Raw genomic sequence first — 21580 nt, forward strand, 5'->3', positions numbered from 1 at the left:
ACTAAATTCCTCCCACAAGGGGCTGGGATGCCATGTGTAAAACATTGTCTACCAGAAAGCTCGTAACAGACCACCACTAGGGTATTTGGGGGCTTTTATTAGTCAGGGTTCCCCAGATAAACAGAGCCGATTGAATATATATAGGTAGATTAATGAGAGGCGATTTATCATGGGGATTCACTCACTCTATTATGGAGGCTGAGGAAGCCCACAAAAGACCATCCACAAGCTGCTTGAGCCACAGGAGCCGCTAGCGAGACTCTGTCCAAGTCCAAAGTCCTGAGAACTAGGGGAGCCAGTGGAGTAACTCTGAGCCCAAGACTAAAAGCTTGAGGACCTGGGGTCTGCTGGTGCAGGTTCCTGAGTCCAAAGGCCAGAGAACCTGGAAATCTGATGTTCAAGGGCAGTCGAATATGGGAGTCCCTCTTCCAAAACAGAGAGAGAATGAATTCACTGTTCTTCTGCTTTCATTCTATCTGGGTCCTCAGCCAATTAGGTGAAGTCTTTCATCACAGCACGAGGGTGGACCTTCCTTCCTGAGTCCACTGATTCCAATGCCAATCTTTTTCAGAAACACCCTGATGTTACAGGAGCAGGAGCCTAGGAGAGCCAGAGTAAGGACATTTTAAGTTTGGCCTAGCAATGTACATTCCATGCCAGCCACGACCCATGGTCATAAGATGTTTATAGTTGAGGAAATGACCTAAGAACCTACAAGGACACCCTCCTACAAGAACGGAGAGTTCAGATGTCCCAATGTCCATAACAATATAGGCTTTTGAGATAACAATACTTATGCTTTCATGTACTCACACACTAAAATGTCAAGGATAGTTTCTTTGAATCAATGAAATAATACATTTTGTCATGCTGCCTACTCACCTGAATGTAGGTACTCATTTGAAACTGAAGGGAAAAAAAGGTGAAAAATGTTTTTTATAAAAAAGCAAAAAAAAAGAAAAAAAAAGTAACAAGCTTCCATAAAGATGTCTTCATCCAAAAGTTTGGTGGAAAATTTTCTTTGGATTATTCATTGGCTATCTGGGTCATTTCTAATTAAGAAAAGTTTATAATATGGGAAAGCATGTTTCTAAAATTGTGAAATGACTTTTTCTATAAAAGGTCAAAAAAAAGTTCAGGATTTCTTGCTTCCTAAGTTTTCAGATTCTCAGATGGGTTGGTGCCCTTTTGTTGTCCCTTCCCTTCCTTATCCAGTCCCTTTTCCCTTTTTGCAATGTTCTTAGCCTTCTGAGCCTCAGAGGACATAGGAGCACATGTGTGCCTTTATATTCCCTGGGGACCAGGGGTTATAGGCCCTCACCCAGAGTTGTTGGATCCTTTGGGCTATGTCAGCTAAGGAGCCTGAAGTTGCGGGATCCTGCAGGTCAGTCAGCATTTTGTGGCACAGCGTTTTTTGGCCTTTAGGGATCCAGGGTTGTACTGTTGCTCTGATGCATAAACTGAGGCTCAGAGGGATATTTGCTAGCACCTACTGCTTCTTGGTCCCTCTTGTCCCTTTACTGGCTGCATATTTGCTGTCTGTGCCTCACTGGTGATGCATCTTGCCCTGTGCTTGCATGCCCTGAAGTTTACTCCTATCATTTTCCCTCTGGTCTTAATTATTTTCATTTTTGGATTGTTTAATTCCACATTGGAATGCTATAAAAAGATTCTACAACCTTACAGTTGTTGGAAGCCGACAGCCAGGACAGCACTGGAAGCTGAAAGCCTCCTGGAATCTAGTCTTATTGAGATAAAGAATAATTTTGCATTATTCAGAAGTTATATAAAGGTCAGTTCAAATTATGGACTTGAAAGTGGTTACTTACATGATAAGCTAGAAAGGAACCAGTAAGTAGGAGAAAGAGGGAGATATGAAGAAAGATATGAAGATATATTTTTTAATAAGGAAGATTATAAAGTAAAAAGAACAAGTTTGTATGAGAAAGGATCTTTTATAGTAAACTTTTGTCCTAAAGTAAATTGATTGATTATTTAAGAAAAAGGGAAGTTTAGGACAAGTCAGAAAGTCCAAGCATGTCACAGATGGTCTTTGTAAGTCATCATAAGGTTCATGAAAGGAAATTTATGAAATGAATTTTGTATGTGATTAAGCTGGTTATTACTAAAAGGAAATCATTTAAAATAATCTTTCTAAGATTGGTCCCCTATATTAAAATCAAGTTTTTTTAAAGTATTGATATCTCTCAATAAAATTGCAAGATATTTTACTTTTAGTTTTATAACTTATTACTTTTAAAAACTCAGAATCATATCTCAGAAATTGAACTTTTGCTGTGTGTTGCTGCTTTCAGTTTTTTTCTCTTCTTTAGTAGGCCTGAGATAATCACTTCAACTTTTTGGTCAGTCCTATAACCTTTTTTCTCCAGTTCTAACTGTTGTTATTGCCTGCTGCTAAAATGTTTTATCGAGAAAGTCTAGAGGAGTAATGTTTTCCTCCAGTAGAACCTTATTCTGTGCTCTTAACTTTTCTCGATATGTCTAAATATTCAATTTAATCAGAGGACTTCTCATGCTGTTCCTAGGAGTCATATATTCCCCTACTATGCTCATAAACTTGAATACACTCTTCCTATGTCCAATTAAATTCAAGCACTTTTTTCCATCAAGTCTGACTTCCAGGTTATCCAAATGAGCTGCCCTAAAGGAGAATGTTGCACTCACTGCACAATGCTTTTCTTTTCATTTTTGGTGACTGGTTTAAGGGACAAAATTTTATAATTCCTTTGTCATTTTTATTAAGTTTTTGGTTATGAGAAAAATAAAATTTATAAGAGTTAAGGTTTTTACATCCATGTAACCATCTGTATTGCCTTTAAACTCTTTTTCATGATCCCTCTTGGTTAAATGAATAACTATTATTTTACAATGACCTGTGCTTCTGTTTTGATCAAATATTTTGAGTCTTAGGCCAGGCACTGTGGTTCACACCTGTAATCTCACACTTTGAGAGGACAGACAGGTGGATCTCCTGAAGTCAGGGGCTGAAGACTAACAGGGCCAACATGGTGAAACCCCAACTGTACTACAAATACAAAAAGTAGCCAGGCATGGTGATGGGCACCTGTAATCCCAGTTACTCAGGAGGTTGAGGCAGGAGAATCATTTGAACCTGGGAGACAGAGGCTGCAGTGAGCCAATATCTGTTCATTGCACTTCAGTCTGGGCAACAAGAGTGAAACTCCATCTCAAAAAGTGAATAAATAAATATATACATGTATATGTATATAGATAGATAGATTGAGAGAGAGAGAGAGATAGAAAGAGAGTCTTTAACATCTTTCACATTTGACCTCTGAATTACATCCTAAATTAAGTCTCTGGCTTAGTCTTACTATTGGGCTTATGAAAGTTATAAAAGTAATCACTCTAAGGTTTTAGAATCCTTTTACAGCTTCCAGTCAGACCGTGGACTCCAGTATCACCACCTCCAGCCCCTTGAAATAGGTTCTTATCAAGTGCTATTAACTAATCCTTGTGCTATTAAGGTACAGGGCATTGTCACTTGGGGACACATATCTCATCTCAAAAAGGCACTGAATCCTGCCAGTATCTGATACCAAATACATTAGCCAAAGCCTCATTTTTAGACCTGGGCAAAGGTGACAATCAAGGTAAACTCCTTTCATGAGACACAAGGACAGGCCTGTATTCATAAACATTAAGATTAATTTAAATGTTTGGCTACCTATAGGCTTCCTTTTCCCTCGTTCTTAGAACTAGGTAAGGCTCATGACCTTTTTGTTTAAGACATTGTTAATTCCTTATGATCACCTCCAAAATCTGAAATTATTCAATCCCTCCAAACCCACAGGGTATCAAGTTAGATTGTAAAGCTTTGTCTTGAGGGCTAAGATTAATTCCAACCCTCCAAATCAAGGACAGGCACATAGATGCCTCAACAGCTGAACAAAATGCTTGTGCTTTATGTAACTAATTGCCACAAACCAAGATTACAGTAGTTCAATGCATAGAATTTATAAATAAATCAAGATTGTAACCTTGCCTCTTAGCTTTGTTTTTTGGCTCTCATGTTTCTTAAAAGGGATTTTAAGGTTAATGAGTGCCTACCCACCTCCATTCCCCCTCTGACCCACAATGTTTAATTGCCTGTAAGTCTTTTAACTTAAAGTCCCTTGGCCATAGGAGTTTCAACAAGGGACATTACAGACCTGGGGCAGGTAACACACCACCCTGGCATCGATATGGGACAAATTAAAAGCTTGACAATCAATACTGCCACTGGTATACCTTGAGAAAAAGGGGGACTCTAAGCTTAAATAAATAAATAAATAAATAAATAAAATTCTAAGCTCCCCACCCCAGCCAAATGGATCCCCATCTTGGCCAAAGGGAATTAAAACAAACAAAAAACCACCTGAAAAACTAGTTCAGGCAATGATGAGAAGCTGGGGGACCAGACACCCATTTCTATACCTTCTCCCTCTTGAAACTCAGGCACAACTGACAGCATTAACATTAAAATGAATGAAGCATTCTTATCAGTTCTGGGAATGGTGGGAACCCTCCTGAAATCCAAGTTCCCAGATGCCAGTCAGGGAGATTATTGTAAGTAGGTCTTTCAAAGCATAGCAGTCATATTAGGACAGATATGTTAATTCTTTTCTACATGGGGGTTCCTGGGGTTTCATTTTGTTTTCCTTGAGTATTTTTCCCCTACACTCAGATCCCTTGGGGCACTGCACCACATGGCCCTCCCAGGGAATGTGACAATGAAGGTTGAAGCAGGGCAGGATGGGGCCAGAGAGTGGGAGTTCATGGGGAGGAGAAAGGTGAGGAGAGGGAAGAGAAAGGAGGAAGGCAGCTAGAAAGGGGGAGAGTTGGACAGGTCAAAGGGTCATGTCAGGGTCAAAAGCCAGGGAGTGGCCTCCATGGGTCTAGGAATGCCAGGTGGGCCTTTGGGGCCAACGAGACCTCGAGTTTTCTGCATTCAGCATGAGGAGAGAACACAGAATGAATGGATAAAAATGTGTCCCTTTAGTGTCCATGTCCCTCTCCTGGTTTCCCCAGAGCTCCCTCCCCCAGTATCACCTCCTGGACATTCACCAACTCTCCAGCAGCCCTCAAGGCCCAGTCTCCCATAATCTCCCTGGAGGAAGAGGACATGGTGAAGCTGCCGTGACTTCTAGACCTCTCCTGCACTCAGCCCCTACATTTGCCACTACACTTACCCTATCTCCATCCTCACCAGGCTGCCCAAGAAGACCCTGGGCACCAGTATCACCCTGCAAAATGATTAAACTGATAAGAGGAGCTTCAGAGCCCCCAACACAGGCAGACACTGACCGTCTGCACTTAGCCGACCCATTACATTCACTGAGCTCCTGCCAAGCCTCCAGCCTCCCTTCCACAACTCCCCTCTCTCCCACAGAAGATCCACCCCAATCACAATACCCATCCCCTACTGTACTCACCATATATCCCTTCTCTCCAGGGAGCCCTGGGCGTCCATCAACACCTCGATCACCCTAGAAGGAGGAGGGGCAGCGAGAGTGAGGACACAGCCCTATCCAAGACCACTCCCAACTATTGCACCCTGCGTGGGGCGGGGCTGATCCTGGGAGAGCATGGGGAACTAGGTCATCTCCAGGCAACAAATGAGTCCCAGGGTGAGTGGTAGGCTACAGACTTCAGGGAGGGGCCCAAGCCTGTTACCTTCACTCCAGGTTGTCCAGGCATTTCTCAAGCTCCATTAGCGCCTGCCTGGCCCTAGGAGTGCAAGGGAAGTGTCAGAGCAAGCAGGGGCACAGTCCTCCACACTGCAGGTCCCGTCTCCCAACAATACCCATCCACCTCTGGAGTACTTACCCTTCAACCAGCCTTTGCCAGCAGGGCCTGTTAGGCCCTGAAGTCCTCTGGGTCCCTGGTGAGAGGAGACATGGGGTGGGGTTAGGAGGCATAGGTAGGGGAGTGGGGGAGACTGAGCTGGGGAACGGATATAGGGGCACAGTGGAGGAGGGTGGTCACTTGAGGTCCTAGGTCTCCATACTCTCCTTTGAGGCCAGGGCTCCAAGGTCTCTCCTTGGGAAACAAAAGAGAAGATAGCCATGATGAAGTACACACCCAACAGTGACCTCAGGGTGTTCCCCAAAAGAAGCCCCTTTCCAGAACTATCCACACCCCACACACAAATAAAGCATCCTCCACTTGAGCACCCCATTCACTCACCAAGGGTCCAAGGCACCCTGTGTATCCCAAGGGGCCAGGGTGTCCACCAAGTGCCAGCCAGGGCAGCAGGGGGAGCTAGGGCAGCAGGGGGACAGCAGAACTGAGGGAGAAGCAGTGGGAACTTTCAGCCACAGCACCCTCCAAATTCACCCTCCCTCTGCTGATGCTAGTCCACTGCCCTGTATTCTCCCCAACCTCCCTATAAACTCCAAACCAATCCAGGTTTCCCCTGCCTCACCCTCCAGCCAACCCTTGCAGTGCCCCCAGAGCCTTCCCTTTCCCAGCATAGCCCTCCCACACAAAGATTCACAACCCCACTCACCCTCACCTGTTGCAGGATTGCCTGGGCCTGAGCCTCCTGGGTCGCCAACACAGGGCCCTTGTCACCCCTACCACTGCCAAGCCAGAACTGAGGGCAAGGAGAGAAGGTCCAGGTTCTCTTCCAGGAAAGCCATGAGACCCTCCAAGCCAGAGGCTTCCTCCAGCATTTCTGCTCCTTCCCCCACCTTCTATCCCATCCAGCATTTCCCATGGCTTCCAGATAACCACTTAGAGGATTCCAGAAACTCAACTTCTACCTTCCTCCCTGCTTTCTAGCCCCTGCCTCCAAAAAGACTCTTCTTTGGTTCTAAGAATCCCTGAAATATAGGATGTTATGCCTGGTTCTAGATGATCCATTTGGTTCTAGAAGATCCATGTTTGGTTCTAGGTCATTTAAAGAGGCCTCATCTCCCTGACCCCAAAGACTAACTTTTGGTTGATGATCTTTAGAGACTCCTCCATAGCTTTCCTGACCTTCTTCTTCTTGGTGACACAACACAATTCCCTGTCCTCACCATCAGCCCATTCCAAAACCCAGAAGAAAATTCACTGGGAGCATGGGGAATGTGCCATAAGGGCCAGGAGCCCCAGCTAATTCAGGGAGTCCTGCTCAGCCATGGGGGCGCTGGAGTGAGGAGAGAATGCAAAAGATGTGGTGACAGATAGGGGGATGTCAAGATCGTAGCAAGATTTTTCAATATCCTCTTCAACAGAATAAGTGTAGACTCCTCTAGATCTTTCCTGAGCTTTGCACCCCCATGGGGAAAATTGAGGGAGAGAAACAGATTACTCCCCTCCCAAACCAGAGTCTGCCTTCTTTTCTGGGTGCTGGGAAGCACAACCATCCTCTCTTTTATCAGTCAGTCAGCTAACAAGGAATTGCTGGGCATGGCAGCCCAGTTGGGTACCAGTGGCTCCTCTGCATTCCCTCCCCACCTGACACACAGGACACCCCCTTACCCTCTCTCCAGGGTCTCCAATTGGGCATGGGTTACCCTGGATGTCAAGGGAACCAATCAGTCCCTGAGAAATAAGGGATTGATGAGTATGAGGTCAGGTGTGGGCGTTCAGACAGAAGAGAGGTCTGTGGGTCTGTGACTGAGGGGTGGTCTGTATGAAAGATGGGAATCTGGGAAGCGTTGATTGGAAGGATGCTCCAGAGTTCTGAGGAGAGGCCTGGGCATATGTGATGAAGGCTCAGATAACATGTAGAAAGGGTCTCTGACAATACAATGGCCACCAGGTCACTGCTAGACTCACCACAGGGCCTTCTGGGCCAGGATGCACCTCCATAAGCCTACCTTGTGGAGTCAAAGGTCGGAGGTGACAGGGCCAGCACACTCAACCCCACTTGCTTCTCTTTCTTCCACCACCTTACCTCTGTGACCAGCATGACTTACAGCTTCCAGCACCACAGGCTCTCCATTCTCTCCCTTCAGTTCCCTGGGTTCATAGGCAGCCTGAGGGAGACACACATGTAACACCCTGTGGGACCTGTAAGGAGCGAGGACTCCAGTCCTGCCTTCAGCCTTACTCCAACCTTTATTCTTAGGTACTCTTGAGACCACTTCAGCCCTACCCGCAAGCCCCACTGCCCTCCCCTAAAACCCTCTGTTCACACAGCTCCCAGGCCTGCCAAGAAGGCCTCAGGGTTCCCTGACCCCATTCCCTAGCACCTTAAGCCAACACACCCTATCCATCTCCCTGAGAGCCTCTTTCAGGAAGGTCTCCAGACCCTTTCAGGAATTTCAAACCCCTATCCTTCCCAAACCCGCTTCTAGAGGACTCCATCCCGTTCTGACTCCAGGAATCCCTAGAACCTTAAGAAACTATGTACCCTTAACCCAACCCATCAAATAAGAATTTCTCTAAGATTGTGGCTACATTTTTATTTGGGGGAGAAGAAGGACATGAACCCATAGGAGGATCTGATCAAAGCTGTGAGTCTTTCTCCAGGAAAGAAAAAGTATATGCCATTATGTACAGAATTTTATTTGGAATTTCAAAGGGATCACAAGTTTAAAAACTGCCCAGAGGTTAAGCATCAACACTCTGACTAAATTTGGAGGGCAGTCCCCACTGAAATCCCAAACTCAGGCCTCAGCACTGGACTTTGGAAAAACATGGTTCTTGGGCTTATTTTTATAAACTTCAAAGCAGCCCCCTGTAGTATCTCCCACAGTTCGTCTCCCAGCAAGGATGCTTTGCCTTCCTCTGGCCCTCATGTACACTCCAAGCCCACCAGTTCCTTCCTTTGCACACCTACACTCAGATACCTCTTCCAAAATCTAAGGCCAGAGCCAAGATAAGCCCAGGAAGAATGGGAGATATTCACCACCACCCCAACTCCCTCAAACAAAGATCTTCAGAATGCCCCTCTCTACCTTCATCCTGACAAAACAGCAATGATCCATTTCAAAACTCTCCCAAATTCCTTATCAACCACAAATACCCAGAAGGTAACATAAGGGAAAGGCAGCAAAGGATCAGAGGAGACGAGAGGGGAGGTGTGGGATGAGGCAGCAGGGTAGAGGAGGCAACCATAACTGCAAGGCAGGCAGAAGATGGATTGGAGTAGACAGGAAGCAGTCTCACTGACAGGGAACACTGGAAGATATAAGAACAACTAAAAGACACAGAACAAAATGACAAACACTTAGAAGCAAAAATGATGACAGAGCCAAGAAAAATTAAACATGGCCAAGATGGTCACAAAACAAGCTGAACAAACAGGAAGTGGCTGTACAGACAGGAAGCAGCCAAGAAAAGAGGATCCAGACAGTGAACCTTCAACAATAACATGGTTACCATGACTAAGAGTGCAAAGAAAGGTACAGAACAGGTAAAACAGGACTTCTGCAAAGGGAATTATGCATGCAAGGATTGGCGGTTAGATAAATGGGAGGTACATAGTATATGGAAGCAGATGAATGAATAATTAGATGGGTGGAATTGAATATGTGGGTGAATGAATGGTGGGACAGGAAGTGAGTGGGTGAGTAGATGGGTGGGTGAGTGCACTGAAGGAGAGAGCAGTTTAGTTATTGGAAGGATAATAGATACATGGGTGGCTGATGGATACATGCATTCTCGCATGCATGGGTAGATGGGGTGGGTGAATGCACAGATGAGTGAACAGATGGAAGATGAAATGAAGAGGATAGGTGGATGAAAGCATAGATAGATAGATGGGTTTAATGAAGGAGAGAGTGGTTAAGCAGGGGAAGGATGGGCAGGTGGATATAAGCCTTCATGCATGAGTACGTGGGTGCGTGATGTATAGATAAGTGAATGGATGGGGGAGTGGGTGGTGGATGTGTGCATAGTTGGGCTGGTGAGAGAGTGAATGAATGAGTGGGTGAGGAGAGAGATGGATTGAAGGGATGAATGGATGAGGGAACTAATGAAGACAGAAGGACCGAATACATGGCGGTGGACTGTCTGGCCACATAAGTGGGCATCTAGTTCTCCTGCAGAGAACATTAGCCCTAAAGAGAGGAAGTAGAAAAAAAAATTCACCAGAAAAAACTAAAGGCTTAGGGAATAGGAAGATGGAATGCTGGTGCAAGAAGGCGAGTGGGCACAAGATAGGGGACCAGAAATCACTCCTGTCTATGATTGCTGTGGTTACCTCAAAGACTTCTTCATCCAGGATACAGGCACCAAAGTTTATCTTTTCATGGGTGTCCAACACTCCTTGAGCACTTTGCAGGAGAGGCCAGGTGACTCACTTCTTGGAGTTAACAATGAGAGTGACAGACTCGCCCTTCACAGCCATAGCCACATGGTGCCACCTGCTCATGGGGTGAGAGGTTCAAGTGACTGACTAAAGCAGGGGAGTCAACAGGATTGGAGAGCAGTTGATGAGAGTGGAAGACAACGATGATGAGGGCAGTAATCACAATGGCTGTCATTTATTGAGTGCTTACAGTGCACCAGGCACCATGCCATCACTTTCTCACTTGATTGTGCTGATTCTATTTCCTGTCCATTTTGCTGAGAGATGCAGAAACTGAGAGTCAAAAATGTTAAGCAGCTTGCTCAAAGTACAGGCTAGCACCACATGCAGAGAGGTATGGACACTAAAGCCCATACAATGGACTAGAAGTGATAGGTTTGGGCAGTGGGTAGGTGCAATGTGGCAAAAAAAAAAAAAGGAGACAGGGTTTTGCAGTTTAGGGAGTAGAGGTTGTGGGGTACTTTCTCCCAAAAGTGTGGACCAGGTGGAGCAGAGGAGCAAATAGATGTACTTGCCAACTGCTAAGCTGAGGCTTCGGAGGACTGGCTGAGCAGGAGGTTGAGGTCATCCAGTCTGGTCCTCAGACAAGAAGCAGATTGGTCAGTCCAGCTCCAGCATGGCTGTCAGATGCCCTGGGCACTGTTGAAAGTCAGGAGGGGAGCTTAGAGACCAGGGGAGGTCTGGACAACAGTAAGCAGAGAGAAATCTTTGGGAAAGCCTCCTGATACACACAGAGTGAGAGACAAACGGAGTCACAACTCCTTCCTTCCTGGTGTCTGATCCCAGATCCCACCCTTTGACCTCCCCGACAACGTCACCATGCCTGGGAAAAGCTAGAGGTTGGGTATGCTGAGCTGGGCAGGTTGAGATGCTCGGTACGTGGACAGATACCTCCTGCCCTCCAGACACAATCAGGAAGAAGGGGGTACCTCAGGCCCAGGAGCACATCCACCAGGGGTGCGCCTGGGAGAGCCCATTAGGGTCAGGGGAAAGAACATGCCCTCAGAAGAGAATAAGTAGGAGGTATTTTATCACTAGGGAGCATAACTTGTAATTGTCATACAGGGCTGCTAAGAACTCCACAGCAGGACAGCTCAGCTCTGGGAATTGGGAAGGGGTGAGACTGGGAAGAGAGGAGACTGGAGAAGTGTGTGACGATGCTAAACAGTGTGCAGGAGGAGGGAAGTGTGTAGATAAGAAGAGAACTTGAAGGGTCAGCAATTCCATCAGCCATGGCAGTAGAGAGCACATGAATTGAGACGGGAAGCTGATATAGAGTCTGCAGGACAGCTGGAATTCAGATCTCTCCTAAGTCTTCTTCCTTTCACATATTTTGACACCTGCAGCGAGACATACACAGTTACTCTCATCCCTGCGGTCAGTACTGTAAGCCCAGATCCCTCTTCCCTACCCTCTTTATACCTAATCCTCCCATTTCTCTGTCCTGTTCAGGTCACAGGCAGAGGGTAGACGGTCATCTCTGTGTCTGCCCTGGTCCTCCACATGAACAGTAGTTAGGAGTCAGGGAGTTCCCTGAAGTCACTAAATTTCACTCCCAAACCTCAGCTGACTTTGGGGGCATCCCACATGCATCACGTCTCCAACATATCCCGATAAGGGGAAGGATACAAATCCTGAGGCCAGAGAAGAAGCTCAACTGTGGAATGATGGCAACGATGGCAAGATAATTGAACACATTGTATAAAACTGTTCTCTTAAAGGATTTTATAACCAAGGTAGGCTGGATGCAATGGCTGACACCTATAATCTCAGTACTTTGGGAGACTGAGGTGGGCGGGTCACTGAAGGTCAGGAGTTCAAGACCAGCCTGGCCAACATGATGAAACCCCATCTCTACTAAAAATACAAAAATTAGCCAGGCAGGGTGGCACATGCCTGTAATCCGAGCTACTCAGGAGGCTGAGGCAGGAGAATCGTCTGAACCCGGGGGGCAGGGGTTGCAGTGAGCTGAGATCGAGCCACTGCACTCCAGTCTGGGCAACAGAGCGAGACTCCATCTCAAAACAAACTAAAGTAAAATAAAACCAAGGTAAATTTTCTAAAATGACTTCTGTTGAACATCTGACACTACTCAGTACTTCCTCCTTCCTGGAAAGATTCCTTTCCTTGGCTTACGTACAACATATTCACCTAATTCTCCTGCATCTTTGCTTCTTCTTCATTTTTGTCAAATACTCCTCTTTTGATGTTTTACTAATCATATATTTTTGCATTAATTTTGATTTTTCAATGTATTTCATTAAAATATAATTTACTTTTATTACTGAGTTCTTTTGGTATCCCCCTCAATTTTGCACCTAAGATAACTGTGTCCCTCACATCACCCTAGTCCCAGCCATGCTTTCAGTACTTCCTCTTAATATCTTTTAAAAATCATTATAAATTCTTATAGATATAATGATAAAGGTATACCAACAAAGAAAAATTAAAAGGGAGACAGAATATGTCCTATGTCCTCTTGGATATTAACACACACTACGGTGTCACAGTAATCAAAATGCTAGGACACTGGCACAAAAAGAGACAAACAGAAATGGAAAAAGACAGAGCTCAGACACAGACCCATCTTTAATGGGAGCTTTCAGTATAGCAAAGGGGACACCACCAACTCATGGGGAAAGGGAGATTGTGGGAACCACCACGTTAGTTGTGGGAACACAGGCCCTCTAAATGGGGAAAAATAAAACATGACCCCCATCAAACACAAAGGTGAATCCCCGATGAACTAAAGAGGGAAATGTGAAATTTAAAACTATTGGAGATATTTTACAAGTATTTTTGATACCACAGAATGGGGAAGATATCTTTTTTAAAAAATCACACACAAAAATATTAATAGAACTTGATTACAAAATATTAAGAATTTCTCTTCAATAAAGGCAACCAAGGAGAAAGTTGCCAAAAGTGAGATTAGGAGAAATCATTTCCAGTACCTAAAACTGTCAAGAGACTGCTAGCCAGATTATACAAGGATCTCCCGCAAATCAATAAGAAAAAACTAGAAGCCCACAGTGCAAAAATGGGTAAAATACGGAACCAGCAATTAACTGAAAAGGAACTCCAAAGTGGCAAACCAGCATACAAGATAGTCCTAAATTTAAGCAATTTAAAAATGCAAAATAAAGCAACATATTCCTTAATGTACATGACATTGGCAAAATAGAAACATGGAGAATGTCCAGTGTTGATGTGCATTCAGGAGTTCCAGAACATTTCAGGCACTGCCAAAGAAAATAGAGATGAACACAACCATTCTGGATAGCAGATAGGCAGCACTTAGTCAAACTAAGGAGCTGCATCCCCAGTGACCCTGAGTTTGAAATACCTGTGGGATTTAACTTATTTGGTTTCTTAGGCTTTATTAGTTGGCAATAAGTAGCAAAGATCAGAGGATACCAGCAACTCTCATCATTAAAGGAAGCAGTGAATGTGTACACGAGAGTTTCTGGGTTTAGAATGATAAATGCATGAGAGTGAGAAGGCACCACGTGGCTCATCCGCTCTCACCTCCCAACTCACGGATTTCCCTGTGAGTTTGCAGCCCTGACATGTGAGGACCCAGTCTGTGCTTGATCACACTGACAGGGAGAATGTTTTTTCATAAGGATACTTAGCTTCCTCCTCAGTTTAAAGGAATCATCATCAGAAAAGAGGGTAAAATAAGAAGAGATGGCCAGGTACGGTGGCTCATGCCTGTAATCCCAGCACTTTTGGGAGGCCGAGGTGGGCAGATCACGAGGTCAGGAGATCGAGACCATTCTGACTAACACAGTGAAACCCCATCTCTACTAAAAATACAAAAAATTAGCCGGGCATGGTGGCGGGCACCTGTAGTCCCAGCTACTCGGGAGGCTGAGGCAGGAGAATGGCGTGAACCTGGGAGGTGGAGCTTGCAGTGAACCGAGATCACGCCACTGCACTCCAGCCTAGGTGACAGAGTGAGATTCCATCTCAAAAAAAAAAAAAAAAAAAAAAAAGAGAGTAGATCCTCTAACAGTTATTGAGTTATTGAGAACTTATGTTTTTAGTACATGAATGTTTGTACATTTTTATCCTTTTTTTAAAATGCTTTTGCAAAATCTAGGGTCTAAAAATCAACTAAATATGTGACTGATGATTTACCTTCAATAATATTTTCACTCAGACAAGTGTCTTATACGATCATGCTCCACATTCACCAGATTTCTGCACACAATGACGTTACAGAGCCTTGCAGAGACCCCACACCCCTTATATCGCTCCAGATTCTAAAAAAAAAAGTATTAAAAGCCTACTATATGTCATACACTTAGACACTAAATACTCAACTAAAAATAAGATGTAGCTCCTATCCTGCAGACACTTACAATGCACAGGAGTGATGAGACAACAGCAGGCAAATTATTGGTACGCACAAGATGCTAACAAGCCTCAAAGAAGGCTCCTAAGAACAGAAGGCTTGAATTTTGGCAGTCAGGAAATGGGGGGAAGCTAGAGGTGATTTGAAAGGACAATAAGGAGAATCCAGAGAAAAAGGAGCAACTAAGGACAGGATAGCTCATTAGAAACAAGTGGATGACAATGCAAATGTTGTCAGTAACTCAAGTCAAAGGCACTGAGAAGAGCCCATTGGATTTGACCATCTACAGAGGTTCCTGATGTCCAGGATGAGAGGATCCTCAGGGACGTACTGGACACAAGTCATAAGCTTAGCTCCAAGTGTGAGGACACAGAGAGAGTGTCTCCAGGGTAGGATGCAGACTGAAGACACGGGTTTGTTTTTTTTTAATTATTTTCTTTATTTTATTTTATTTTATTTTATTTTATTTTATTTTATTTTATTTTTTGACAGCGTCTCGCTCTGTCGCCCAGGCTGGAGTGCAGTGGCGTGATCTCGGCTCACTGCAACCTCCACCTCCCAGGTTCAAGCGATTCTCCTGCCTCAGCCTCCCGAGTAGCTGGGACTACAGGCGCGTGCTACCACGATCAGCTAATTTTTGTATTTTTAGTAGAGACAGGGTTTGACCATGTTGGCCAGGATGGTCTCAATCTCTTGACCTCGTGATCTGCCCACCTCGTCCTCCCAAAGTGCTGGGATTACAGGCATGCGCCATGGCGCCCGACCGACAAAATTATTTTTTATCAGTTGATTCGTGTTTTTGTGTTTAAGGTAAAGAACATGTTTAAATGCTGACAGAAAAGGAACCAGTGGGGGAAAGAAGCACTGCAGAGACAGCTGAGTTAATTAGGAATATCTGTTAAGAATCCTAAAAACTATCCATGTCTATAGGAAGATTTGTCCATTGTGGTGTTTTTTATAACATAACACTAGAAATAACACTGGGGACCATCAACAGGGCAATAAGTACCCCTGGTTCTCCCTGGCCTCACCTCCTCTTTATTCTACACACCCCTGGACCCAGTTTTATTTAAACTGCCTGGGTCCAGGGTGCATCTTGTATGTTACGGAGTCTAACCCTTCACAGCATCAGATTTTGAGATGACAAAATCATGCACAAGATTGATGCTCCCTGATGTCAGCAGCAGAAAGCAAGTGCATTCACCACGATCCATTTCCAGCTGAGTCCTTGGGGTTATCCAAATTCTAGGCCTCCCCTGCAGCCCTGGATCTCTCAGGACCCAAATGACAAGGCTAACAAGACCAGGCAATACTGCTGTCTTGAGAGAAGATAGCCTGTGACCACCCACAAAGACCCAGGAAGGGCTCTAGGGTCTTGAAAGAGAGGGAGGATACAGAAACACTCTTAGCACTTCCTCTCCTAACACAGAGCCCATAGCTCGGAGTCCCTCAGAAGCAGCCACACAGAGCAGAGGCTGGGGATCCTGGGGAGACAGGAGGAGTGTGGAGGCCCTGCAGGGCCCTGGTACAAAGTGACGGTGTGCAGGAATCTGGGGAAGGTGGAGTATGACCCTCAGATTTGGGTCTGGACTTCACCTTGGCTCTTTGACCTGGCGTGTAACCTTGGAAAATGTATTCATCTTTTTGAACTTCAGTTCTTCATCTCTAAAATGAAGGGAATAATATCTTCACAGAAGGTTCCTGTGAGATATAAACGGGGAAACAAACTATGCAGCTGTCTAGTAAATTCTGGCTACCATTGTCATTATTATCGTTAGAGTGAGAGGCAACAGGGGTAAACCTCACACAAGGGAAAGAAGAGAGAATAAGTACATACAGGAAGATTGATCAGAGCCCCTAACATCTCTGATTCCTGAAGCGACAATTCCTGCGAGCCTGCCCACCTCTAACCACGATGCTCTCCTGTCCTCCTGAGCACTCCCCCTTGGTAGCCCCAGCTCCTGGGAGACTCAGCGGGAAAGGAGAAGGTTCTCAGGATCACAGCTCTGGTCTGGAACAGTCTCTCTTCAGGGAGCATGTTTTGAGGTCTACAGTTGATGACTGTGAGCCCAGAAACAGTGATGAGGAATTGAGGCTGGCTGAAGGCAGACAAAACTCTGAAACTGTGGGCTTCAAGCACCTCAAAATGGGTGGAGAGGAGTCCACCAACATGGGTGGAGAGGAGTCCACATGGCTGGGCTTCACTGATCAGAGAAATAATAGAGCTGACATTCTCTGTTGCTGGGTAAAGAGGACACTGGAAGGGGCTGGGGACTTGATGGAAGAATTTTCAGCGACCAGCATGGCCAGGGGAACTCCAATTCACGGTTCATTTTCAGAGTTAGAGAAAGAGATTTGAAAACATAAGTCATACCTTCCTCTGATGGCAAATGTTTTCCTTTATGTTCCCTCACCCCACACGCACCCCCATCCCAGTTAGTCAGATAATCTTCGAAGTTTTTGGTCACTATAGTTTAAATAATTTTTTATGTTAGGTCATCCAGATTACAAAACTATTCTGCTGGCATTTAAGAATAAATGCGCTATCTAATGGATATATATAATTCATCTTTCTTTCAGGTCCACCTGCCTGTGATATCCACTTTTTATTTAATCTTTTATGTAGAAGTCTTATCGTTTCTATTTAGAGGTTTTAACTAATTTGAATGAAGTTGATCTTTAAGTATTTATCTACTCCTGGTTAACTTTGCTAGTGAAATTTCTAGAAAATTCTTATTATTCAGATTTCTTAATATTTGAGTTTTCCCGGTACACAAGCTGCCTGTAATGAGGTTTTACTCTTTAAATTACTACTCATTTTATTTCACTTTCATATAAGAATACCCAGGACAGCATTACCTATGGGATCAACAGGCACCCTTATTTTGATCTTGCTTTTAAGAAGGATTTCTCTAATGCTTTTCTCTTACAAGTAGTGTTCGTTTTTTATTTTACATTCTCTTTAATGGCTTAGAATATAAGCCATAGTTAAGGAATTATGTTTCTAGTCTTATTTTAAAGATTTTGATTTTGAAGTATTTCCTTGATACTCATGGATAAGATCACAAAGTATTTAATGTAATGATGAAGGACATATGTTAATATTTTCTCTTGTTTTGTGGTAGCCTTACTTGCATAAATAATCATTAAGTATTAAGAGATTAGTAAGCCAGGCTCCGTGGCTCACATCTGTAATCCAAGCACTTAGGGAAGCCAAGGCAGCCAGATTGCTTGAGTCCAGGGGTTCAAGACCAGTCTGGCCTACATGGCGAAAACCCATCTACAAAAAATACAAAAACTAGCTGGACATGGTAGTATGCACCTGTGGTCCCAGCTACTCAGGAGGCTGAGGTGGGAGTATCACTTGAGCCTCAGAGACAGAGGTTGCAGTGAGCTGAGATCAAACCTTTGCACTCCAGCCTGGGTGACAGAGCCAGAATCTGTCTCAAAAAAAAAAAAAAAATTACTACATGAGAGATGCTATTTTTGATGCTTCATGAACATGACCTCATTTAATTCTCACAACAAACCTGAGGAAATTATTATTAATGTCCACTCTAAAAATAAATTACCTAAGACATTGAAGAGTTAAGTGTGTGTCTCATTTTCTATGGCAGGTAAGTGACAAAGAGAAGAGTCCAACCCAGGCGGTTGCTGAGGAACCTGACTTTTCCCCACAATCCTCTGCCTCAATGCTTTTGGACACCTTCTACTACACAATTATTTCCTTCTCTTGCATTTTACATACTAGCCTTCTATTTATATTTTAATAACTGCTTAAAGAAATGATGCCAAGTTGACATTTTAATTAGATTCAGGGGTCCCTCCGGTCACATTTTTAAGTCTGTAAAGTAAGGATCAGTGTTCTTTGAAATTTTTAAAAAATATTCACTATAAACACAACAGAATCAGAGCTCTAAAGGAAATGATCTTTAATAATTTTTTTCACTTTCTTCCTCATTTTGCTGATCAATTTTTATTCTCTATGAACTTTATTTTTCAGAAGAAATTTCAGATCTATTGATCTTATTTGACCTGAAGACCATTGCTGTAAAACCAGATTATAACATTCCCATATTGAGGACAAAGAACTGACGTCCAATAGAAACAATGCCCTTCAAGTTGAATCTTTACTTGGTAGTGTCGCTGGTGTGTCCATGTCCCAAGGTGTAAAGTCCCTAGACTGAGCCTTGCTCACCATGACAGTCCTATGGAAGGACCTGGTATTCCTGCACATCTCAGGACTAACAGTCCTCTGGGAGAAAGAAAATATAAATCTTAAACATGCCCTTGAGCAAAGACAACACAGTCAGACTCCAGGCCTCATTCTGAGTTCTGAGATGGGTGTTCCAATCTCTGTAAATCATGCCATTGAATCACCTTTTACACACTGAGGTAGACCGTGTCCTGTGAGTGTGTGAGGTGTGGCAGGACTGGGGGAATGAAAATCCCCCTAGATGGGTCAGCAGAATATTTGAGGTCACCTTCAAACCAAAGAAAGCACATAATCTCTTGAAACCTCATGACATATCCAAATGGTTAAAATGGGTATCATTGTTCTCCATCTGTCATCTTAAGTGCATCACCTGCTTTATATTGTGAGACTTTTCACACTAATCTTCCGCCCAGTGAATAATGACTCATACAAAGCTCAGTGCCCATTGGTTCTTTACTCAGAGTCTTTCCAATCCCAGAATCACAGGAGACTACTTTGGTTCATGGTCTGATAAATCACAAGAGAACTATCTTTAGTGAGTCCTTCTTTTCCTGACTGCAACTCTCTTCATTCTGCCATCCTTTTCCAACTCCTTGATGGTCCTGCAGGTCCCAGGTGCCCCCTGGACTGTGGGTCTGATGGCATTACTGATGGTACTGCTCAAACCTGTGGTCCAGGGCAGGGCCACTCCAGGTAAGAGCAGAGCTACCATTCCCGGAAGGTCTGGCTCAGGGAACAATTCCTAGGGGACTTCCTGTTTATGATCCAGAATCTGAGACAGGTTGTGGGGGCTCCTGCCACAGCCCAGTGTCCTTCCTTCACAGCTAGAGAATCAAACTCACCGCATATAGGATAGGTTGCTATGTGGCAGCTTTATTCTCTCCATGGACATGGGCACAGTGAATAGAGAGAGGTGCCCAGGAGTCAGGATGTTTGTCTACGGGGAAATTGGGTCAAGAGGTCCAGGATAACTTTGGGCAGACAAGGTTTGCAGAGAGAGAGGTGGGCAAGTGTAGGCTCCTGGATGTGCTCACATCTGCATCCAACCTTGAGGAGACTCAGGCAGAGCCCTTAGCTGGGGTGTCCAGCCTCCAAGGATAATTGACGATGCAGTGCTCACAGAGAATGCCTCTCATTCCCCAGGGTGGAGCAGGAGCCCACGCCCCTTGAACAATGAAGGCAAGATGAGAGGGAGACAGGTTGTAGCCCCTGAAGGCATTCTCGTTAAAGGTACTTTTCCCGGCTTCCCCAGAACTTGGTTAGAGTATTAGGGTGAGTTGAGACTGGGTAGGGAGAATGAGATGAGGATGTGTGGGTATGTGATAGGGATTCAATGACAGCCAAGGAAGCAGTAACAAAGGGAAAAACCTCTGCCTCCTGCTGCCTCCCTGTAGCTAGTATAATATCATGGCTTCTGTGATTCATTAGAATGCTCTTAAATTTCTTTTTTATTCATTAATTATTATTATTATACTTTAAGTTCTGGGATACATGTGCAGAGCATTCAGAGTTGCTACATAGGTATACTCGTTCTATGGTGGTTTGCTCCACCCATCAACCTGTCATCTACATTAGGTATTTCTCCTAATGCTATCCCTCCCCTAGCCCCCAACACCCCGACAGGCCCTGGTGTGTGATGGTCCCCTTCCTGGGTCCATGTGTTCTCATTGTTCAGGTCCCGCTTATGAGTGAGAACATGCAGTGTTTGGTTTTCTGTTCTTTTGCTAGTTTGCTGAGAATGATGGTTTCCAGCTTCATCCAAGTACCTGCAAAGGACATAAACTCATCCATTTTTATGACTGCATAGTATTCCATGGTATATACATGCCACATTTTCTTTATCTAGTCTATCACTGATGGGCATTTGGCTTGGTTCCAAGTCTTTGCTATTGTGAACAGTGCTGCAATAAACACACATGTGCATGTGTCTTTATAGTAGAGTAATTTATAATCCTTTGAGTATATGCCAAGTAATGGGATTGCTGGGTTAAATGGTATTTCTGGTTCCAGATCCTTGAGGAATCACCACACTGTCTTCCACAATGGTTAAACTAGTTTACACTCCCACCAACAGTGTAAAAGTGTACCTATTTCTCCACATCCTCTCCAGCATCTGTTGCTTCCTAACTTTTTAATGATTGCCATTCTAACTGGCATGAGATGGTATCTCGTTGTGGTTTTGATTTGCATTTCACTAATGACCAGTGATGATGAGCTTTTTTTCATGTTTGTTGGCCACATAAATGTCTTCTTTTGAGAAGTGTCTGCTCATATCCTTCACCCACTTTTTGATGGAGTTGTTTGGTTTTTTCTCATAAATTTGTTTAAGTTCTTTGTAGATTCTGGATATTCGCCCTTTGTCAGATAGGTAAATTGCAAAAATTTTCTCCCATTCTCTAGGTTGCCTGTTCATGCTGATAATAGTTTCTTTTGCTGTGCAGGAGCTCTTTAGTTTAATTAGGTCACATTTGTCAATTTTGACTTTTGTTGCCATTGCTTTTGGTGTTTTAGTCATGAAGTCTTTTTTGCCCATGCCTATGTCCTGAATGTTATTGCCTAGGTTTTCTTCTAGGGTTTCTATGGTTTTACGTCTTATGTTTAAGTCTTTAATCTATCTTGAGTTAATTTTTGTATAAAGTGTAAGGAAGGGGTCAAGTTTCAGTTTTCTGCATATGGCTAGCCAGTTTTCCCAGCATCACTTATTAAATAGGAAATCTTTTCCCCATTGCTTGTT

The 21580-nt window shown here is 44.1% G+C and overlaps 1 pseudogene; it reads right to left on the reverse strand.

Annotated features, from left to right (window-relative positions):
* Positions 1-5019: 5019 nt before the first annotated feature.
* LOC105513821 lies at positions 5020-19558 on the reverse strand (annotated as a pseudogene).
* Between the last annotated feature and the right edge of the window lie 2022 nt (positions 19559-21580).

The sequence above is a fragment of the Colobus angolensis genome, unplaced genomic scaffold, assembly GCF_000951035.1.
Source record: "Colobus angolensis palliatus isolate OR3802 unplaced genomic scaffold, Cang.pa_1.0 Scaffold236, whole genome shotgun sequence".
NCBI lineage: Eukaryota > Metazoa > Chordata > Mammalia > Primates > Cercopithecidae > Colobus > Colobus angolensis.